At 31.9% G+C, this 10,252-nt stretch overlaps 1 long non-coding RNA gene across 1 annotated transcript; it reads right to left on the reverse strand.

The window, feature by feature from the left end:
* Window positions 1-669: 669 nt before the first annotated feature.
* On the reverse strand, window positions 670-6,995 carry LOC139502265 (uncharacterized). Its single transcript, XR_011658768.1, has 3 exons — window positions 6,308-6,995; window positions 1,733-1,804; window positions 670-1,008 (listed from the first exon to the last, which is right to left on the reverse strand). It is a non-coding gene; the product is annotated as an uncharacterized lncRNA (long non-coding RNA).
* Between the last annotated feature and the right edge of the window lie 3,257 nt (window positions 6,996-10,252).

Below are 10,252 nucleotides of genomic sequence, written 5' to 3' on the forward strand. Positions count from 1 at the left end.
TGTGAGGAAGGGGCCTTTAATATCAGATAAAATTGAGAATGGAAACACTTTGGAGATGATGATGACGTAAATATAATTTGAAATCACCATGTCAGACCAAACCACTTACTGCGTAATGCATTATCTAGACTTATGTTTACAAGCTGGTTTTATTCACAGAGCTCTAAATAATACTGTCATCTTACTTTATTTACATCTGATATAGCATATCTAACATAAAATATATAACAATTATAAGTAAACCAATACATTCTTATTTATTGCAGGCCTTCCATGCAGTGAACAAACTAGCTCATATGAAGAGATAAGCATTGTAAGCAGTGTATTCCCTCCCCTTAACCCTAAATCTCAGCCTGCTAGTTTCCATTTCTCACAACTTATGCTCAGTTTGTTAAATTCAAAAACAAGTTAAAATCTTTTTATAAAAAAATTAAGAGTTGTCTCCTATTTGCATCAGCCTTATCACGAAATACTGTTACCAAAAGTACCTTCAAATATGGGAGATAACTCATTAAACTCTAGGAGTAGTTATCTGGAATTATCTGTAGTGATTTTGACGAAGAGTTGTCTCATTGTCAACATTTCACATCTTCTTATATTTATTTACTCATAATAGGACAGTAGGAAGTTAGAACAGGAGTAAAACAATATGCCCTCCCCCCCCCCCCCCCCCCCCCCCCCAACTAAAAGGGCATAATAATAAATTTTAACCAATGGCAGCTGGTTGTTCTCACAAGTCCCATCAAAGTCTTACATTAAACACCTAGTACATGTATTAATTAAGACCATTTAGGGGGAACTGTAGGCCTGTGATACTCGAAAGTAATCAACATATCTGGTTTAAAAGAATAAATTTTTACAACTGTCTCTCCTCTCTTTCTATCTCTCAGAGTAAACATAATTGTATTACTACATATTGTTTTGTCAATAAGTGTTTCCAAGTTCCTCAGATCAACAGAATCCATTCTTCTGCTTCAGTTGATTTTTAAATTAACAAGCACGCTTTGTCTACAAATAGAAAATAAAATTTCATTCAAAACATGTAAACTAAAATTAACAAAAAATTATATATAATGTTGATGTCAGAAGATATTTACATTTTATCCATAATATATGGAGTAATCAGTATAGACAGAGGCTGAAGAAATTATTCATATAAAGCAGTTCAGAATTGTATTAAATCTTATGGCATCTTAAGTATGAAATGCCACCATTGTACTTACATTTTGCTTCAGATTTGTTTAAAATAAACATGTCAATTTTTTCCGGCACCATGGATTAAAAATTTTCATTCAACCAAAGATTTGATGGATAAGGACAATATGCCTTCAAACTAGTTTAACCCTGCCACACTCTGTATGTGCCTGTTATTCAGTGGTTAATGTTTGTTGCTGTGTAACATATTTGTTTTGTTCATTATTTTGGACATGAATTAGGCAGTTTCTCTACTGAATTTTTTTACAATTTTCATTTTTTGGCCAATTTATAGCTAACGTAACATGTATGTGGTATGGGTTTTACTCATTTTTGAAGGCAGAATTGTGACCTATAGCTGTTAATTCATATGTCATTTGTTTTTTTGGAGAGTTTTCCAAATTGCAATCATACCACATCTACATATTTCTGTATCTGTAATTAGGTATTGTATTATTATAGAAGCAATAAACTAGAACCGTTCATTATCTTTAATGTTACCTTGAAACAAGGATTTTGTTACCGTCAACATACATACCTTAAAGTTGATATTATTTCACATCCAGGTCCTACTTTCCTTAGATTTTACTTCAATAAATATCCAGGTTAACTGAAAAAAAAATGAATCCTTAACTGTGATGGTAGTAAAAACACTTACTGAAGGCCGTATGTTGACCAATAGTTGTTAACTTTTATATCTTTTACTCTCTGGTTGAGTCAGTTGTCACATTGACAATTAATTACCACATCTTATTTCGATATTTATACATGTATATGAAATTAAGTCAATTTTATCAACATCTAATCATAGCAGTTAATACAGATAAATAAGATATACTATTGCTAAAGTGACATATAGGTCCAATGGGCCAGGTGTAAATATCAAATTGCTATGAATATACATGTAATTGTTTAGATGTATGTGATGATACACAAATATTATTGCAATATATAATATATAAACCTATAGATATTATCTAATCAATACATCTTTCAATAATAGGAAGCAATTTTTTTTTTAAATACAAATATAAGAAGAGCAGTTTGAACACCGGAAAGAGAGAGAGGAAGATATATAGAAAGAGAAAGAGAGTGAGAGAGAATAGTGTGGTGAGTTTTCAATACATTGAATTTTATTTTAGTATTTTTAGTTTATAGTTTATTTCAAACCAAAAGCAATACAGCTTATAGGTATATCATAAATATGTACATGTATATCATAACAGAACATTTTAAATACAATAGGAGGCAAGACTACATAGTATAAATCATTCAGAAGGTTGTCATGAAAATTTTATATCTGTGGCGTATTTCAGATATTTTCCTAAATTAGATAATTCCGAAACATTCTTTGTTGACAATAATTGAACTAATTTAAAAACAGATGCATTTGTATAATAATACCTTTTTATATACATTTTTCTAATATTTTCATATTTTGGACATTTTAAAATAAAATGAAACTCATCCTCGATGTCACCCTGGTTACATAAGATACATAATCTTTCATTTTTTGCTTTTTTAATGAATCTACCATATTCAATATTCAATTTGTGAGAACACAGTCTATACTTAGTTAAAAATCTAATACATTGTGGACTTAAATTTTTTGTCAAATAAAATTGCAATTGAACATTATCCACAAGGTGTTTATAGATAGTACATTTTGATGATGAATCGAAAAACATATTTCTTTCTTGAAGAAAATGGTCAATAAGCCTTTGTTTGAATAAAATAATCAATGCTTCTTCGCATACAACATTCTGTGCATACCACACATGTCCAAAACCTAGGCTAAGTAACATACATTTAACATTATTAACCCATGATGACTTATTTCCTGATTCACACTCATCATACATATCATTATATATAGCATTAAGAATACAATTTCTCGTCCGTAATAGACGAATCCAATATTTTAATATTTTTACTTTCCGAGATATCAATAAAGGAAATCTTCCCAACTCAGAATAAACCATTGCGGTAGCAGTGGATTTTTTAACAGTCAAAATATTTTTACAAAATTCTATATGAAGTTTTTCTATATCAGATGCATTATGAAAACCCCATATTTCACTTCCATATAATAAAACAGGTGATACATAGACATCAAATAAATACAATTTTGTTTGTACATTTAAACACATATGTTTTATTTTACCATACAACATTGATAAACATTTTCTGCCTTTGGCAGCAATATTTAACTGAGTTTGATTAAACTTTGCATTGTAATATAACATAACACCCAGATACAAATAATGATCAGCAACTTCAATAATTTCGCCATTATAAAACCATTTTTCATCGCTTCGTAATTTACCACCGTTTCTGAAAACAACCACCTTAGTTTTGCTTGTGTTTACAATAAGTTTCCACTTTTTACAATAATTATGTAGTGAATTCAACATATTTTGCAACCCATCAATAGTTTCGGAAAATATAACAGTGTCATCTGCATACATCAATAAAAACAATGAAAGTTCTTTTATGTCTACTGGTAGACATAAGCTATTAATAAACTCATTTTCAAAATCATTTAAAAACATTGAAAATAGTATAGGTGATAATGGTTCCCCTTGCAATACTCCTTTTTCTACAGAAAATATGTCAGAAAATTCACCTTTAAATTTTACACAGCTCATAGAATTATCATATAAAGATTTAATAATTGAAAAAAGTTTACCACTTATACCACATTTTGCAAGCTTATAATATAAAAAATTTCTATTCAAGTTGTCAAAAGCACTTTTATAGTCTATAAAACAACAATAAAGTTTTTTCTTCAATCCCAAATATTTAGTAATAATTGATTGTAAGGCAAAAATAGCATCAGTTGTGCCATGACCGGGTCGAAACCCAAACTGAGCATCAGTTAAAATGTCATTTTCGTTAGCCCACAATGTAAGCCTTTCATTAATAATAGTAGTAAAAAGTTTACAGAAACAACTGCTTAGTGTTATACCTCTATAATTATCAGTAACATTTACATTATTTTTTTTATGCACAGGAATAAGTATTCCTTTACACCACTGTTTCGGCATATATCCAGTTTCAAAAATTACATTAAACAATTGCACAATTAAAGGTACGAGAATGTCTTTAAAATGTATAAAATACTCATTTAACAAATTGTCAGCACCTGGCGATTTGTTACATTTTAACTTCAACAAAATTTTACATACTTCTTCTTGAGTAATAGACGCATCAAGTTCGTTATACACACATTCTTGGTTATCAGCTTCAACATCATCGGTTATATTAGAACTGGTTTCAGCAGTTAGGTTTTTGAAATGATTATAAAAATCTGACGACTTTAAATTACAATTAGTGTTCTTCTTTCCTTTTTTGAATACATCAAAAAACTGTTTCGGATTATGTTTTCGCCAATAGTCAATTTGGTTTCCTTTATATCTCAAGTAGTTTCGTTTAACGCGATTTTCATACGATTTGTAGTTCTTTTTAGACTCGATCAGAATTTGGCGATTCAAATTATTTCTGTTCCTATTGAAACGCCTAATATTACAATGATATATATAATACAGTTCTTTGCATCTATCGTCGAACCATGGTTTATTTGGCAGTGAGTTTTTATTGCTTTTAATGTTCGTAGCATTCCTTTTAATACAATAACGTTTTTCACAAAATGGTTTGAAGACAGTATTCAATGTTTCAGTAAGTTTTATAACAGTATTCTCAATACTTTGTTCTGTACACACCATTTGCTCAACGTTACTGCTCATTGTGTCCATATGACTAATCAAACTAGTTTTCATTTCCGTAATTTTGTCCGGATCCCATCTGTATGTGCTGTGAAAAATATTATCATCACTTGAATTGAATGTTTGTATACCAGTATCGGCTATTTCAAGCGTTAAACGAACCGGTGCATGATCAGACCACATATTAAAGTCCATAACAGCAAATTCATTTACAAGATATAAATAGTTTTTATGTATCAATGCATAATCAATAACACTAGATCCCAAATGGTTATAAAACGTTAATTTTCCTATTTTGTCACTATTTGATCGACCATTACATACCCGGAGTCCAGTAGATTGGCAAAGACGTAATAGTTTCCTTCCGAAATTGTTTACTGTTTTATCCTCAGAAAATCGAACCTGTTCTTCGTCATCACTATCATAGCTGATAAAATTATCAATGGTATTTTTAACCGTGATGTTAAGTTCATCGTTTTGTATAAAATCTGGTTTAATACCTATTCGACTGTTCCAATCACCAATAGCAGCAACAGGGCCTAAACTGCTGTAACTTGCGATGTCTTCAGTAAGACAGTCATAAATATCAACATCATATTTGTCATAAAAAATGTTATTTTCATGGGGTACATATACAAAACATATATAAACATCATTGCTTTTATCAAAAAATAAAGTTTTGTCCACCTTTACCCATATAACAGTATCATGAGAAACTTTCAATATTTCTATATGCTTTTGCAATGATTTGTTGTACAAGAGGACCATTCCACCACCTTTACCTTTTTTTCTTGGATAACAATTGATTAAAAATTTATTACCAAAAATTTCATCATTTATATCAGTATTTTCATCAATCCAACATTCAGATAAGAAAACAATATCATTCTTTACAAAATTTTGAACAAAATCTGCATTTTCAAGCTTATTTTTTAATGATCTATTTACATTCCATGAGACAATATTAAGCTTATGCCTAACCTCCTTTGAATCCTATGATTCAACAATCCCTTTTGGTTTGTACAAAACATTGTTTATATAGAGTTTATTATAAACCATTCTAACAGCATTTTCAATTATAACATGTATAATATTATAATTAAATGTAAAGTATTTACATAATGTATGTAATACGTATTTTGGTCATAACTGTTAATTGTGACCTGTGGAACAGGAACTGTACCCTTGCTTTTCTTTCAGGAGCAGGAGCACCAATGTTTTTAAAATTCTCTATTTTATTGGGTTAGTTACTCAATCTGGTTAGTGTCAGATTTCTCCCTTAGAAATTTATCCCTTTTCTACACTAAAATGCGAACTTGTACATCAAAATCATAGCTGCTGAAATGAAATGACTAGACATCTACTACATGTACCTTATGCATATTTACCTTGTCTTTCGAATGTTAAAGCTTCATGCAGACCCAGTTGTGATGTTCCTCATCTGGGAGATTAATCAGTATATAATCATTCTTCCTTTTTACAAGGATAGGTTGTTGGCATATCTCTCAATCCCAAACCTGAAGAACCAGAGAATGTTTACTCAAGCTTTATTTCATTTAGATCAATTGCAGACCAAGGCTGAAGAGTCAAATCTATCAAAAATTTCATATCAGAGTTTTCTTCTCCTAGACATCCTTTGAAGGCTGATGACCATCATTCAGTGGGCTATTTAACCCATAACTGGGGCAAGGTTGATGAGTGTAGGGATGTCCGCATGTCGATCAGCCTACACACTTTATCTCTAGGGACCTTGCTACTCCGAGATCCTCTACAGTAAAGCCTAGGACACTTGATCCTAGTTACCATGTGCTGTCACGGGGAGGCACTGTAGAAGTCTTGTTAGTGTAGAGGCTATGTACTGGAAGGAAAGACTTACGCACTCAGCTTTCTTTTCACCTATGAATATAAGCTATCCAGCGGCAGTGTAAGAGTCTATGACTCCCAACCACACTAGACGCATACACAAACCTGTGGCAACACCACCAGCACACAAAAAAAAAGGGGTCATTATTTCAAATTTAGAAAAAAGAAGGTTTATTTATTTTAATTAGAAGAAAAAGAAATTGTTATTTATTCAAATTTAAAAAAAGAAATGGTTATTTATTCAAATCTAATAAAAAGTAAGGTTTATTTATTTATATATTTTAAAAAAGGAAGGATTATTTATTAAATTTTTAAAAGGGAAGGTTTATTTATTTAAATTTAGAAAAAGGAATGGTTATTTATCTAAAAACTAGAAAAGGAATTGTTATTTATTTAAATCCAGAAAAGAAAGTGTTATTTATTTTAATTCAGAAAAGAAAGTGTTTATATTTCTTTAAAATCCAGAAAAGAAAGTGATATGTATTTAAATTCAAAAACGAAAGGTTCATTATTTTGAAATTTATAATGCATTTCATCCAAAAGTACAGGGTTATTTGTACTTCACAAACTTTAAAGCAACTCAACAGTATCAGAACAGTGTGAAATTACAACACCAACACATTACTTACTTCCCCTCCTTACCCAGCAACTCTCTATTACACTAGGCCATGGAGTAGCCCTCCCCAACCTCCAAGCCCTCAAATAGACTGGACTTTTATGGGTTAACCCTCCCCTACCCCAAGCCCTTAAAAACAAGTCCCTGGATTTCCATTGGGTAATCCTCCCTGACCCAAAAACCATTAAAAACAAGTCCCTGACTCTCATGGGGTAACCCTCCCCGACCCAAAGCCCTTAAAACAAGTCCCTGGATTTCCATGGGGTAACCCTCCCTGACCAAAAAACCCTTAAAATAAGTCCCTGGATTCCCATGGGGTAACACTCCCAGACCCCCCAATCCCTTAAAAACAAATCCCTGGACTTCCATGGGGTAACCCTTCCCGACCCCTATCCCTTAAAAACAAGTCCCTGCATGGACTCCCATGGGGTAACCCTCCCTGACCCCGATCCCTTAAAAACAAGTCCTTGGACTCCCATGGGTTAACCCTCCCCAATCCCCATCCCTTAAAAACAAGATCCTGGACTCCCATGGGGTAATCCTCCCCGACCCCTAATCCCATAAAAACAAGTGCCTGGACTCCCATGTGGTAACCCTCCCTTACCCCCAAGCCCTTAAAAACAAGTTCCTGGACCCCCATGGGATAACCCTCCCCGACCCCCATGCCCTTAAAAATAAGTCCCTGGACTTGTTTTGGGTTAATTATCCCCTACCCTGTTGCCCTTAAATACAAGTGTCTGGAGTCTCACTCTCCCTTTCATCCGACCCCTAGGCTTCTCCTCCAAGACCTCTGAGCTCTTAAATTCCAGTTCCTGGATGTTGCCTTATTCCACCCAAGCTGCTCCAAAGCTCAGTCCCAGGTCAACTATATATAAAGCTGTTGCTATGTGGGTCGAGGGGATAATTAAAGAAAACGAAGAAGAAAACATCAGCAAGCCAGTATAACCTTTACCTTTTATTCTATCCATATTGTGATTGGGTATGGTGATTGGGTATAGTGATGGGGTATAGTGATTGGGTTTGGTGATTGGGTATAGTGATGGGGTATAGTGATTGGGTTTGGTGATTAGGTATAGTGATGGGGTATAGTGATGGGGTATGGTGATTGGGTTACATGTCTAGTTTATAGGTAATGTTCTACTGACTTGCTAGTGTTCAATTTTTAAACAATTTAAAAAAAAAAGTAAGTAATGTATTCATGTTGCAATCAGACGCTATAATATTGTTAAATTCAAGTTGTTGGAAGTCCAAATCTCAGTGAAACATTAAAATTTTCAAACTAATTTAGTTATTGGGAGCTAAACTTTGATATCTAAATTTAGGAAATGGAATGGTTATTTATTCAAATTTGGAAAAAATTAACAGTTATTTTAATTCAGAAAAAGATAATTACTTTAAATAGCATTTTTACTCAACAATTACATGGATATATTTTAATGCTTCTTTAATAAATTTTAGTGATTTGTTTGAAATTTAATAAAGAAAAAAAAATATTGCTAAATTTTGTTTGAAATTTAAAATCTTTTGTTTTTATCGTTAAAATTAAATAAATTTTGATGTTTTTATTTAAAATATTTAAAAGGAAAATTCCCGTAAAAATAATGTATCGGCCATTACTTCCATCCCGACATAATTCAATTCGGCCTTCCCATGAAAATAATGTATCCATTACTTCCATCACGACATAATATAATTCCGCCTTCCCATGAAAATAATGTATCCATTTCTTCCATCACGACGTAATTCAATTCCGCCTTCCCATGAAAATAATATATCCATTACTTCCATCACGACATAATTTAATTCCGCCTTCCCATGAAAATAATGTATCCATTACTTCCATCACGACATAATTCAATTCCGCCTTCCCATGAAAATAATGTATCCATTACTTCCATCACGACATAATTTAATTCTGCCTTCCCATGAAAATAATGTATCCATTACTTCACCACGATTTCATCAAAATCCGGAAGATGTTCTGTGTTTCTCAACCACTATCCAGTCTATCAGAAACATTCTGAAATTAAACTGAAGAAAGGATTAAAATACCTGAAAAAAAACTTAATTATTATGCATAGATATTACAGTGTATTTTTTTTTTTTTTTATAAAAGTAGAATGTTTGTCACCACTAAATTATCAGAGACCATCTTTCCAACACATTACTTCAAATTAAAATTAAATATATTGCAGGTTACTTTTGATATTAATTATAATAAACATGAAATAATTTTTTTTTATCACAAATCTGCAATGTTTTGTGTGTGAATCAGTCCCATAAAAATATCTCAATGAAATGTTACTTTTAACTTTCAGGGAAAAAACTACAGACCAAAATATTAAAAAAGTATAGACTTTTGCATAAAATACCAAGTAATGTGAGGAAACCAATCGTATGCAGGAAAAGCTCAGTTGTAGTGACATTTATTCTCGGTATTACTAGTGACAGATTAGTACTGAAACTTGTACTTACAAGAGATCTAAACACCTCTACAACTATAACCTTCACTTGACAATTGTGAGTTCTAAAATAAAACGAGTATGGACGTCATGCAGTCAGATAAAGCAGAGGTATCTACTGCGCCAACTGTAGGAAATTTTATTTTTTTACCAGTGTATGTCATTTTGTTTTACTATATACTGCAACTCCAAGAACTTTTTTTGTTGGTGATGTCTTTGTGTGTGAATTTTTAGTGTGTGAATTTTTTTGTATGTGAATTTTTAGTGTGTGAATTTTTAAGTCAGTTGTGTTGTATGTTTACCCAATTTTGGCTCCTCCGTCGTAATTATTGTAATGTCAATAAAAAGAAACAAGTAAGGCAAATACCACCGGTTTTCAATTTGTTCAGGTT

Source organism: Mytilus edulis, chromosome 13 (genome assembly GCF_963676685.1).
Source record: "Mytilus edulis chromosome 13, xbMytEdul2.2, whole genome shotgun sequence".
Taxonomy (NCBI): domain Eukaryota; kingdom Metazoa; phylum Mollusca; class Bivalvia; order Mytilida; family Mytilidae; genus Mytilus; species Mytilus edulis.